Source organism: Rhododendron vialii, chromosome 11a (assembly GCF_030253575.1).
Source record: "Rhododendron vialii isolate Sample 1 chromosome 11a, ASM3025357v1".
Taxonomy (NCBI): domain Eukaryota; kingdom Viridiplantae; phylum Streptophyta; class Magnoliopsida; order Ericales; family Ericaceae; genus Rhododendron; species Rhododendron vialii.
This window is the reverse complement of record NC_080567.1, coordinates 28,679,928-28,693,557: the sequence shown is the minus strand read 5'-3', so window position 1 is coordinate 28,693,557 and position 13,630 is coordinate 28,679,928. Positions and strand designations below refer to the sequence as shown.

At 42.3% G+C, this 13,630-nt stretch overlaps 1 pseudogene; it reads left to right on the top strand.

Annotated features, from left to right (window-relative positions):
* Positions 1–668: 668 nt before the first annotated feature.
* On the top strand, positions 669–9,127 carry LOC131307074 (uncharacterized; annotated as a pseudogene).
* The last annotated feature ends 4,503 nt before the right edge of the window (positions 9,128–13,630 follow it).

The window sequence follows — 13,630 nt, the reverse complement described above, 5'->3', positions numbered from 1 at the left end:
AGAACCCTAGACTTGCTTAACATCCTTGCTTAAAAGAGAGGAATCAAGCTTACCTTTGTGTTATGGGTGTTGACTATCCCTAAGCCTAGCCTTTAGATTAATCTCCAGTTAAAAAGCCGTAGATAGGTTAAGTAGCCACTTTACCTAAATCTCTCAGTTGGCCGTCTCAACGCCGAAGTTTGGTTGGCGGTCCTAACGCTAAAATCTCTACGCAAGCTAATCTCCGAACCGAGTTATGGATGCGCTCCCTGTGGATTCGACCCCGGACTTCCGGGTTTTATTATGCTTTCAACCGACCTAACCCTACGCTTGGGGTATTCTTATTGCAACACACATTAAGGTCGCAAGCATTTTTGGCGCCGTTGCCGGGGAGCGCTTTCTTTTATAGCTTATCTTTGGAGGTTCGCCAACCCATTGTAAGTATCTCGTTAATTTTTACTTTGTGTGATTTGTAATTAATCTAGTGGATACCTCTAACTTGAGCCTCTCAAACGTGAGGTGTAACGAAGCTAGAGTAAGTACAAATCACCTTTTCTTTTATTGTTTTTCTTATTGAGGCGGCGGCATAGCCCCTCGAAGCTATTGTTAGGAGGTGGCGGCATAGCCCCTCTTGTCTGTTTACTTTAATCTTGTTGTCCATTGTTTCTCGAGAAAGGGTTTTCAAGTGTATGCGTGGTGGTCATCGTGGAGCCTTTCGGAGCCCAACTTCTAAAAGGCTTCATAGATCTTTTTCTCCTCCTCGACCCAAAACTCCTCGTCGGGTTCGAGCTAGGACACCACCACCCCAAAGAATTCCTTTTTCTGTAAGAACCCCTCCTCGAGAAAGAATGGCCGGAAACGGTGAAGGCGAAATGCCACCGGTTGTGCCCGAAAGGACCATGAGTGACTATATGAATCCGGCCCGTTCTACTCCGCGGCCCACTATAGTCCTTCCGGCCGCAACCGAGGCGAATAACTTCACCGTTAAAATGCATCACATTAACATGATGCCATCTTTTTATGGCAAAGACAAAGAATGCCCGTACACTCATATGAGGGCATTCGAGGAATTGGTATCCACAATAGTGTCCACGCCCGCTCAACTTGAGTCCGCAAAGCTAAAACTCTTCCCATTTTCAGTAAAAGACAAAGCCAAGATTTGGTTGAATAACATGAGGCCCCAATCCTTGGCAAACTGGGCGGATTTATCAAAGGCTTTCTACATGAAATTTTTTCCCCCTCATCTCACAAAGGAACTCATGCATCAAATCCAAACGTTTAAACAAAAAGAGGGGGAATCATTTTACCAATATTGGGAAAGGTACAAGGATTTGCTAAACTCCATCTCACATCATGGCCTCCCGACTTTTCAAAAGGTCGAGTACTTGTTAAAGGGATGTTTCCAAAGTACTCGACACCTTATGGATAGCATGTGTGCTGGTGGAGTTATGGCAAAAACCCCTGAAGCGGCGTGGGACTATTTTGAGGAATTAGCTGAAAAAACTCAAAACTGGGATTGCTCGGACCCCTCTGAAAAGAATGTGTTTAATCCGGTTCCGAGCAATTCCGGTAAATTTCAATTGAATGAGCAAAATGAGCTAGCCCACAAGGTCGCCTAGCTTTCCCGCCAAATTGAAACTTTACAACTCAACAAAGTTGTTGGGGTGGCCTCTGTGGCCAAGGCGGAAGACATTTGTGTTTTATGTGAAGTTGCAGGTCATGCTACGGGGGATTGTCAAATGCTCCCTGCCGTTAAGGATATTCTCCAAGGAACCGGCCCATCGGAGGTCAACGCCGTTAATCAACGGTTTGACCCTTATTCTCAGACTTTCAATCCGGGTTGGAAGATGCATCCTAATTTCCGGTGGAGCGATTCTCAACCTCCCGGACCGCCACAAGTTCCACCGCCTCAACAAAACCAAGCTTTCCGGCCTTCTCAATCTCAAGGAGCGCCGAGGTTTTCTCAACATCAACAACCACCGGGATTTGCACCTCCGGGACCTCTTCATGGGCAAAATCAATTCCAACCTCAAAAGCGATCTTTGGAGGATATTATGTCATCTTTTATGCAAAGTCAAACGTCCCTCAACGAGCAAACCACTCAAACGCTTGGGGAAATCAAAAATCAAATGGCAAAGTTGACTAATACGGTGGGGGTTTTTCAACAAGAAAAGGGGAAGCTTCCGACTCAACCCCAAGCAAATCCCAACGGAACTCATTTTCTGGGGAGCTCTTCGGTGCCTAGTCCCGAGCAAGCCAAGTCCATTATAACACTGCGGAGTGGCAAGGAAGTTGATACGGCCGTTGTCCCCAAGCCTAGCAAGCCACGGGTTACACCTATTGTATCGCAAGCACCGGATGTTTTTATTGACTCACCAACCTCGGAGCCTTCTCCCGTTGGTGAGCAACCGGCAAAATCTCAAGAGGAAGAACCTAAAGGGCCCGCCTCTCAAATTCCGGCTCCTTTTCCCCAAAGATTGAAGGCACCGGCCCGTGCCAATACCAATGCCGAGATCTATGAGCTTTTCAAGCAAGTGAGAATCAATATTCCGTTGGTGGATGCCGTCAAGCAAATTTCCACGTATGCCAAGTTTCTCAAAGACTTATGCACTCAAAAGCGTAAGTTGAATGTTCAAAAGAAGGTTTTCTTGACGGAACAAGTGAGCTCTATTATTCAAACCAACGTGGTTCCCAAGTATAAAGATCTGGGTTGTCCAACCATCTCCATCACCATTGGCGACAAGAAGATTGAAAAAGCCCTCCTCGATTTGGGGGCTAGTGTGAACTTGCTTCCGTATTCTATTTATGAACAACTTGGATTGGGGGAGATGAGGCCAACATCGGTGACCCTTCAATTGGCTGATAGAAGCATTCGTGTTCCACGCGAGATGGTGGAGGATGTACTCGTGCAAGTAGATAACTTTATCTATCCTGTGGATTTTATCGTGTTGGATACATGCCCTGTGCCCTCCTCGCAAGTGTCAACGTCAACTCCGGTCATTCTTGGGCGTCCATTCCTGGCCACTTCCAATGCCGTTATCCATTGCCGAAGCGGTTTGCTAAACCTCACTTTCGGCAACATGAGGATGGAGGTGAATGTGTTTAATATCGGAAGCCAAATGGGGGATGACGAGTGTGTTCATGAAGTCAATCTTATTGATTCTTTGGTCCAAAAGCATATGGACACTTTCTTGTGTAAGGATCCGTTGGAGGTGTGCCTTACCGCCGAAGAAGAAAATTTTCTTGACTCATTAGAGGTGGAGTATTTGTGTTCTTTGCTTGACATTGAAGATGTTTGTGGGACGGACGTATGATCTCCGAAATTTGAAGAGTTACCTCCTCTCGAGAGCAAGACCCTTCCCTCGAGTAGTCAATCACCAAAACTCGAGTTGAAGGTCCTCCCGGAAACATTGAAATATGCCTTTTTAAGTGAAAATGAAACTTACCCGGTGGTGATCTCCTCCTCTCTCGTCGGCTCGCAAGAATCCCAACTCCTTGAAATTCTAAAGCGGCATACCAAAGCCATTGGTTGGTCTATCGCGGATATTAAGGGGATCGATGCTTCAATTTGTTCCCACCACATTGCCCTCGAGGACGACGTCAAACCTTCTCGCCAACCCCAACGCCGGTTGAATCCCATAATGAAAGATGTGGTGAAGGCGGAGGTTTTGAAACTCTTGGATGTGGGAAGTATTTATCCTATTGCCGACAGTAAGTGGGTTAGCCCCATTCAAGTAGTTCCCAAGAAATCCGGTGTCACGGTGGTACCCAACGCCAACAATGAATTGGTCCCTACTCGAGTCACTACCGGATGGCGTGTGTGTATCGATTATCGGAAGCTTAACGCTAGCACTTGGAAGGACCAGTTCCCTCTACCTTTCATTGATCAAATTTTGGAGCGAGTGGCGGGACATGCTTATTATTGCTTTCTAGACGGATATTCGGGGTACAACCAAATAGAAGTCGCCTTACCCGATCAAGAGAAAACGACGTTCACTTGTCCATTTGGGACGTTTGCTTATCGACGCATGCCATTCGGCTTGTGTAATGCGCCCGGAACCTTCTCACGGTGTATGATGGGCATATTCAGTGATATGATTGAGAAGATCGTTGAGGTGTTTATGGATGATTTCTCGGTGTTCGGCGACTCATTTGAATCTTGCTTGGAAAATTTGGAGAAGGTGTTGGCAAGGTGTGAGGCGAAAAATTTGGTGCTCAATTGGGAAAAATGCCATTTCATGGTGACTCATGGTATCGTGTTGGGTCATATTGTATCGTCGAAGGGTATCGAAGTCGACAAGGCCAAGATTGATCTTATTGCCACCCTCCCGACCCCTAAATGTGTCAAGGACATCCGCTCTTTCCTTGGGCATGCCGGTTTCTATCGGCGTTTTATCAAAGATTTTAGTGCAATATCTCGGTCATTGTGCCATCTTCTCTCAAAGGATACCCCGTTTGAATGGACTCCGGCGTGTGAGGAAGCATTCAATAAGTTGAAATCAAGTCTCACTTCTCCTCCCATTGTACAAACACCGGATTGGAATTTGCCATTTGAACTCATGTGCGACGCTAGTGATTATGCGGTTGGGGTGGTTCTCGGGCAAAGAAAGGACAAAAATCCTTATGTTATCTATTATGCGAGCAAGACTCTAAACGAAGCTCAAATGAACTATTCCACCACCGAGAAAGAGTTGCTTGCCGTCGTCTTTGCCTTAGACAAATTCCGGTCATATTTGGTGGGATCTCCCATTATTGTTTACACCGATCATGCCGCTTTGAAATACCTCTTCACGAAGCAAGATGCGAAAGCTCGATTAATCCGGTGGATCTTATTGCTCCAAGAATTCAACATCACGATCAAGGATAAGAAGGGAGTGGAGAATGTGGTGGCGGATCACTTATCCCGTCTTGAGTTTGAGGATTCTTCCTCGAGGATTCCAATTGTCGACTCATTTCCGGATGAACAACTTTTTGCCGTTTCAAGTTGCCTGTGGTACGCTGACATCGTCAACTATCTTGTCACCGGGCGACTTCCGGACCATTGGACCCCACAAGACCGGAGGATTTTTCTTAGTGAGGTGAAAAGATTCTTCTTTGATGATCCTTATCTTTTCAAATATTGTTCGGACCAAATTATCCGGCGGTGTGTGCCCGATGACGATCAACGGGGGATTCTCTCATTTTGCCATACCGAGGCATGTGGTGGCCATTTCTCTCATAAAAAGACCACCGCCAAAATTCTCCAATGTGGATTCTATTGGCCAAATCTTCACAAGGATGCTTATGCATTTTGCCAGGCTTGTGAGCAATGCCAAAAACTAGGTGCGGTGACTCGGAGGAACATGATGCCCCTCACCAATATCCTAGTTGTGGAAGTGTTTGATTGTTGGGGAATTGACTTTATGGGCCCATTTCCAAATTCTTACGGGTTCCTTTATATTCTCTTGGCGGTGGACTACGTGTCCAAATGGGTTGAAGCCGTGGCTACACGCACCAACGATCATGCAGTGGTGCTTGATTTTTTCAAGGAGCATATTTTGTCAAGGTTCGGAACGCCCCGGGCCATTATAAGCGATCAAGGCTCACACTTCTGCAATCGGCCTTTTGCGGCCCTCATGAAGAAGTATGGCATTACCCACAAGGTATCCACCGCCTATCATCCACAAACCAATGGCCAAGCCGAGCTCGCCAATCGTGAGGTAAAACACATTTTGGAAAAAACCCGTTAATCCGAACCGGAAGGATTGGTCACTTCGTCTGACCGATGCCTTGTGGGCATACCGAACCGCGTACAAGACCGTGCTAGGTGCTTCGCCCTATCGGCTTGTCTACGGTAAGGCATGTCACCTCCCGGTTGAGTTGGAACATAAGGCATATTGGGCGATAAAATCTTTGAACTTTCGGTTGCCCGACGCCGGCGTTCATTTTAAACTTCAACTCAACGAACTCGAGGAAATCCGGCGGGATGCTTATGATAATACCAACATTTATAAATCAAAAGTCAAAGAATTTCATGATAAGAATATCCAAAGAAAGAATTTTGATGTTGGGCAAAAAGTGTTATTGTACAATTCTAAACTCCATGTTTTTCCGGAAAATTGCGATCTCGTTGGGAGGGGCCCTATGTTGTGCACAAAGTTTTTCCACACGGTGCCATTGAAGTTGTGAATCCCGCCAATGGTCATATTTTTAAAGTGAATGGTCAACGTTTAAAACCGTTTTTGGAAAATTTTGCGGTGGAGGAGTTAGTTGATCTGGTTTATCCGTTGGTTTGAAAGGTTCTAAAAATAAAAATGTTTTCACGGGGAGCTTTTGCGTACTTCTGGACTTAATTGTTTGGAAGGCCCGGCCTCTTCGGGGGTACCCATCATTGACTTGGGTTATAGCTTCGCACGCCGCTATTCAAACAAGGTTCGTGTACCCAGCTCCGGTTAGTAAGGGCAAATTTTTTGTGGTCCGGTATAGCCACTCGTGCTTCGCTTAAGATGTTGTCTAACTTGCTTTACGACACCTTAAGTGAAACATGGGGAGAAAAGTAGTACCCGTATAGTCACGTGACGATTCGGTGGTTTAAATTCTTGTTAATAATACTTTTTTGGTGCTGGGTTATCACGAGCCGGCGGTACTAATGTCTTTTCTCTCTTGGAAGCGGTTCTGTTGATATGGTGGCAATGACGCGAAAATCCTCCAACTTGGTCGAGGTATAGGGTGGTTGACATTCCACCCCGTCGGTACATTTTTTGTTCTCTCTCCTTATTTTTTTTGTCTTTTTGCATCGAGGGCGCTGCTTATTTCAAGTTGGGGGGGGGGGATGGATTATGCTTTTAGTTTATGTTTTCGGTTTTGCATGCATTTTTTTTATTTTTTATTTTTTGTGCAATCTTCCCTTGTAAGTAGCAATATGCATGCTAGATACATTAGTTATGCTTAAGTGTTCTCAATATGGCAAGAGTTTTGTTTTCCGTCAAAGTTGGTTGTGTGTTTGAATCCATGTCTTATGCATATACATGAACTTCGAGGAACAATTTTAAGTAGAGATTCATTTTGAAGCATCCCTTGCCTTTTGTTCTCATATTCCGCACTTGCGTAAATAATGATCTTTTGTTCAGGCTTGGATAGTGAAATATCTGATTTGCATCATTTGGAGTTGTTGGCGTACTTTGGATATGATACAAGGCAATTTTTGCGTGATTGAACCACATACGTGTCCCCCTCGTCCTTTATTTTGAACCAAGTCCAAATTCTGTTCATTGCTTAAACTTAAGGAACCGGATGTTTGGAGGGTGGTTGAAAGGTGTGCTTCAATGTTGTGAGGTGATTTGGGAGAGTTTTAGATGTGCTAAAAGTGGTTGGAAGTGGATCCACGTGATGAAGGAACAAAGCCAAAATCTGGCCAGTCACTACCCGTAGCCCAAAAACATGCTACCTGTAGCCGTGGATCAGAACCTTTGCATTTTGGAAAATTTGGTACTGCTACCCGTAGCCCAAAATTGGTGCTACCTGTAGCCGCTGGAAATGTTTAAAAAAAAAAAAAAAGCCACGATCTAGCCCACTATTTAAACTCAAAACCTTTATTTCTTTTTTTCTTTCTCACCCGATGGAACCCCAAACGATCTCTCTGCTCTCTCACATCCAAAAATCCTCCAAATCTCACCCCAAACCCCATCAATCTTCAAGCCCCAACTCCAAATCAACAAGTTCCAAACATTAATTGCAAGGATTCGAGTTGGGCTTTCTCAAATCAGTCCGAAATTCTCTCTCTCTCTCTCTCTCCCAACAAGGTAAACTAGAACCTCTCTCCATAAATTTCGAAACCCAAACCCCCACTGCTGGAATTTCGTGGTTTTGGATTGTGTTTCATTTTGTGTGATTTCTATAGTTGAGGCAGTCATGGGCAAGAAACGTGGGTATCACAAGAGTTACCGAGGGGATGGCAGCAGGCCAACGATTCTCAAACCAGCAACGGGTGAGGTTGAGGAACGGGAGGAACGGGCAGCGGAGCGAAAGAAGAAACAGAAATTAGATGAGGCCGAGAGTGCTAAGCGCGACTGGGGTGAAATCAGTGAAGAAGAAGGGGGTAACTTGTGAGCGATGGGTTCGTAAAGCCGATTTCACTGGCGACCCATTCATTGAGGTAATTAAAGCTCAAGGCCTTCACTTTTTCTTTAAACCTATTGCTGGCTTTCGTGATGGTGTAGTTCAAAATTTTTACGCAAATATGGTGGTCAATTGGGAATCAAAGAGCATTACCTCTGCTATTGGTTCAAAAACAATAGTCGTGAACCCTGTTGTAATAGCCACTTATTTGGGCGAGTACCAACGCCCACCCTCCGAAGATGTCACATACCCAAGTCAGGCATGGTCTCACCCTCTTGATGAAATTAGGGATGCACTCACTGATCAACCCAACTCCTACAAAAATGATAAGTTTGTTTCCGGTAAATTGAGACGTGCATTTCGCTTAATTAACAAGCTTGTGCACTTCAACCTCAACCCTCACGGCTCGGAACCAACTCCCTCGCTTAATGATGGAACTCTGTTGTTTGTGTTTAGCCGGTCGGAGGAGAAAGTAGATTGGGCAGCTCGGATTTGGGACGTCATGGTTGATTTTAAGGATAGGGGACCGTCAAATGCCAATATTCCGTTTCCGGCCATGATAACTAAGATGTGTGAGAAAGCTGGAGTGAAAGAAGAGAAGGGGGATAATCTGGGTCATCACGGGTGCTTTAAAGCCATTTCCAAGGTCACGGAGAGAAAAAGTTCCAAAATGTCCCGTCCTTCTTTGAAAGCTGGACCATCTCGACCCAAGGCAAAGAAGGGCGCTGAGCGAAAAGAGCAATGGAATGAAATAATAGTGAGCAACTGTGAGGCTATTCGGGCAGCTCAAGTTCGGATTGAGGCAAACCTTCGGCGGAGAAAGAGGAAAGAGGGGAAAATCATGAGGTATCTCAAGTACTGTGCTGCAAAGCTTGGGGTGTTCACCAATGAGCCATATGTCCCCACTGCAGAGGATGAGCAGCCAACCACTTCGGAGGAAGATGCGGAGGTCGGTGGGTCGACTGAGCCTCTGAGCGATGATAGAAGGAAAGAGAAGGGGGTTCGAGTGGCCTCGGAAGAGGAGGATGAGGAGGAGAGTGAGAGTGAGTAGATGAGGGGGAGGTGGTAGTCGTAGTAATATATTAGGACTTAACTTAGTAGTTTATTTTATTACTTTCCTTGTAGCTTTGCTGTTCATGTTTGGTTCAGCAAGCATGCGACAATTTGACTCTGGTATTTTGCTCGGGATGGTGGTGGCCAAGGGTAGTTAAACCAAGCTTTATTATGGCAACCACCCTTTTTGTTCTCCTTTTTCTTGGAAACCACGGTCGTTATCTACTTTTAAAAGTCCTTAGTTGATCTGAACGTACGCTATTTTAACTCCGGTGAATGCATTTTGGATATTTTAATCTGTTAAGCATGTTTTCTTTCGTAGTTTGTTAGTTTGTAAATAATTAGCTCTCTTTCCATGTGGCGCCGTTGGATAGCTTGCGTAGCTTTTGAACTCTGGCTATCGCTTTACTCCCTAGCGCTCGTCTTGGGATGCTTTCTGTTTTCTCACGGTGTGAAAAGTAGAGGGTATTGTTGTGAGTTTTTGGAATTGAAACTTGATGCGGAGCATGTGCTTTTGTTTTTCTTTAATCTGGCACAGGTTGTTCTTTTTAGTTCATGGCATGTATTGTACACGGATCGCACTTGATCATTTATGACGGAATCTTTTTGGACTCTTGCCTCGTTTTGTTTTGAGCATAGTTATCGTATCTTGTCTTTGGGAAGATTGCATAGGATTAGTTTTTTACTTTTTGGTTAAGTTTGCTAGGGACTAGCAAAGTCCAAGTTGAGGGGTGTGATAAGCCCTCTATAATGTAAATAATAGGGCTTATCTCTCTCATTTTTTGTCACACACACGTGCTTAACTTACTTTATTAAGATGATATTGCGCGGAGTTGGTGTTTTTGGCCCTTGCAGATTTAAGGTGGAAATAAGGCGTGTTTTGATGCCATGGATCAATTCCAAGGGTATCCGTACACCCGAGGCCACTTGGCGCTCCATCGCCGAGTCCCAAAAATGATGAACAGTAGCTTTGGAGGGTGTGCGGGACAACGGAAGCCCAAAGGGCATGGAAAGGCTAAAGAACCAAAGGAGAAAGAAATTTGTCCAGCTACTACCCGTAGCCCAAAAATGGTACTACCCGTAGCCAGTGATCAGAAGCTGTGTCAAATTGCAAAACGAGACTACTACCCGTAGCCCAAAAATGGTACTACCCGTAGCACCTGAAAGTTTCTGCAGATTTTGTGCCCGACTTTTGGACATTTCAGGGGTAGTTTGGACTTTTGTATCCCGAATGTTTGGGGCTATAAATAATTTTTAACCTCATTTTGAGGGGGGATCGTTCATTTTTCAGCCCTAGAGCTTTCTCTCTCTACTTCCTCTCTTCTTTAACTCTCAATCCCTCCTTAAAGAGCATTGATTGTGGGGTTTTGAGGTAGGTGTGCTTCATTAAAGTTGTAAGAATTGCTCTCCTCTTCAAGGATCTTGTCTTTATTTCAAGTAATCTCAATGTTTAATTTTCTCATTTCCTTTACCCTTGCTCATTTCATGTCTTCTTTCGATATGTGTGAGTAGTGTAGTAAGGCTAGGTTGTGGGATGGTTAGCATCCCGTAACCATGGGTGTTGCTCGCTCTTCTCTTGTAAAACTTCATTTTCTAGCTTAAGCATGTGTTAGGGTTGATTTTATGTATCGAAACGTAGAGGTGTTAATCTTCTTGATCAAATGTAGGCAAGGGTTAGGCTACTTGCCACATTTGATACTTGAAGCTATGTCCCTCTTTGTATTTGTCTAAATGACTCAAAAGAACCCTAGACTTGCTTAACATCCTTGCTTAAAAGAGAGGAATCAAGCTTACCTTTGTGTTATGGGTGTTGACTATCCCTAAGCCTAGCCTTTAGATTAATCTCCAGTTAAAAAGCCGTAGATAGGTTAAGTAGCCACTTTACCTAAATCTCTCAGTTGGCCGTCTCAACGCCGAAGTTTGGTTGGCGGTCCTAACGCTAAAATCTCTACGCAAGCTAATCTCCGAACCGAGTTATGGATGCGCTCCCTGTGGATTCGACCCCGGACTTCCGGGTTTTATTATGCTTTCAACCGACCTAACCTTACGCTTGGGGTATTCTTATTGCAACACACATTAGGGTCGCAAGCAGTTACTTCTTTTTTTACATTAGTGTAGGTGGATATAATAGAAAGTATTCATTCAATCCAACGGCTATAACCTTATCAGAAAGTACGATCGAACGTCTATAGATGCTACTTTATTTGTATGCCTATACATTTTTCAAGAAAACTATTCTTATTTTATAATATAGATCGGAGATTAAGGGTGACTTCACACTATATATTTTGAATAAAAATAATTTTTTTATAGTTTGTGCTTAGCTTTTCGCCGTGTTTCTTGTGGTTAACCACTTGTCTCGACAAGAGAAATCGAAAAAAAGTATGAAAATATAGATCTAAGTTGAAAAAGTAGGGAATGACTTTTTTTTTTTTGTCTTCCTTTAAATTTTTTTTGTATTTGTTACTTTTGCGTCAAGTTTTTGTGACTAATTAATTCATCTTAACAAGAGGAACCGAAAAAGTATAATTTTTTTATTGGAATCCTTAATTTTTATGAAAAAGACAAGAAACAAGTAAAAAAAAAGACAGTTGTTTTTTAAGTTATTTGTTGTCTTTTTCAAAAAAGTTACTCCATCCGTTCCAAATTCTTTGTCAGGTCCGCAAAACGGAGTGTTAAAAATAATGTAATTTTTTTTCAAATTAAAAATACTCATTGATATCTCGTAAGTCGTTGAAAAACTTTTGATTTTTTCTTGCAAAAATTATATTATTTTTAACACTCTGTTTTGCGGACCGGACAAAGAATTTGGGATGGAGGGAGTATTCTTTTACAATTCCTCCCGTCTAGATAGAATTAATAAGTTAAAAAAAATAAAAAAATACTCACATTGTTTGGTTGAGATTTTAGAAAGTTATTTTTGAGAGTTGAGTGGTAATGAGTTGAGAGAAATAGAGAGAGAAATTTATTAAAAATTGTACCGAGAGTAAAAGTTACTCTCAAAATGGTGAACCAAGAGGAGTGACTAACTCTCTCTGACTGGAAGACTTTTTAATCCAAAACGTGAATCACCCGTTCCCGTCGGATCCGAGGGGACCGGTGACCCAAGTCACCACAGGGGTAGTGACCCAAAACGGCATAGTTTTGGGGTTGCAAAGGGTTTTAAAAAAAGGACCGAAAGACCGTCATTGGTGGAAAGCAGAGCAAAAAAATTAAGTGCTTCAATTTTTAATCTGTTTGAATCGGTGCGAAAATCTTATTTTTCTGATCATTTTATCCTAAAGGGTTATAATTAATTTTTGACTCTAGGGCTCTTGTTAGTTAGCTCTAAGGCTCCGTTCAGTTGCTAGGAATATTGTACTGGAAATTTATTCTCAAGAAAAGTTAAGTAAAGTGAAATAAAGGAAAAAGAAATTTATTTTCCTATGAGTGTTCATTTGACAATTTTTTTTTTTGCAGGAAAACTAAAGTTTAGTGGTTCATTTATCGGGAAAAGACACTTATGAGAAACTTCTTTATTTTTATTCTCATGGCTGATTTTAAATAAAAGTAACTTTGATAGCTAAATAATAGGCTATCATATTTCAAAAATTAACAAATACAGAAAATGTATTTTATCTAATGCAAAGCCTTAACATGAAATAAAAAAATCGTCTTGCAATTTCATAGTCAATTTGCTATATTCTGAATGGTCATGCAAATCCCCCATTTAAATTGACATTCTCTGATAATCAACCGTATAAATGAAGTTTAAAAAAATAAGTAAATGATAACTAAATAAATAAATATTAAACAACCGTGCTTGATTAGTTGCCGAATGCAAAAACTCACTGAAAATTAGTTAGTACAAAACAAAATTGAAGACCAATGACAAGTTAAATAAATACTTCCAAAAAAAATAAACGACCAATATATCTTTTTCCAAAACAATTATCTCAAAAAGTACCATAGTAGTCGAAATTGTTTTTGCTCACGTAAATTTCAAAGTGTCTTTCTAAGAACCTAATTCCTATTTTTTGGTATTGGCGTCATTCACTTTTATTCTTATCCGCCAATTATTTTGGCCCCACAATGGAGAAAACTTTTCCCGTGACTCAAAATTCTATACTTTTGGCCGGATCACTTTTGCAAAAAAGTAAATCTTGCAGGAAAACTTAAAAACAAGTTTCTCACTATTTTCCTGCCAACTGAACACTACAAAAGTTATGGGAAAGTTGATTTTTTCATACTTTCCTGGCAACTGAACAGGGCCTAAGGGATATTTGGTTCTACTACTTTCTTAGGACTAATTAACGAGAACTCTAGAGTAAAAATTAATTATGACTCTTTAGGATAAAATAATCATAGAAATAAAATGTTTGCACCGGTTCAAACGAATTAAAAATTGAAACACTTAATTTTTTTTTTTGCTCTACTTTCCATCAAAAGGGTCTTTCAACTCCTTTTTTAAAACCCTTTGCAACCCCAAAACTACGCCATTTTGGGTCACTACACCTATGTC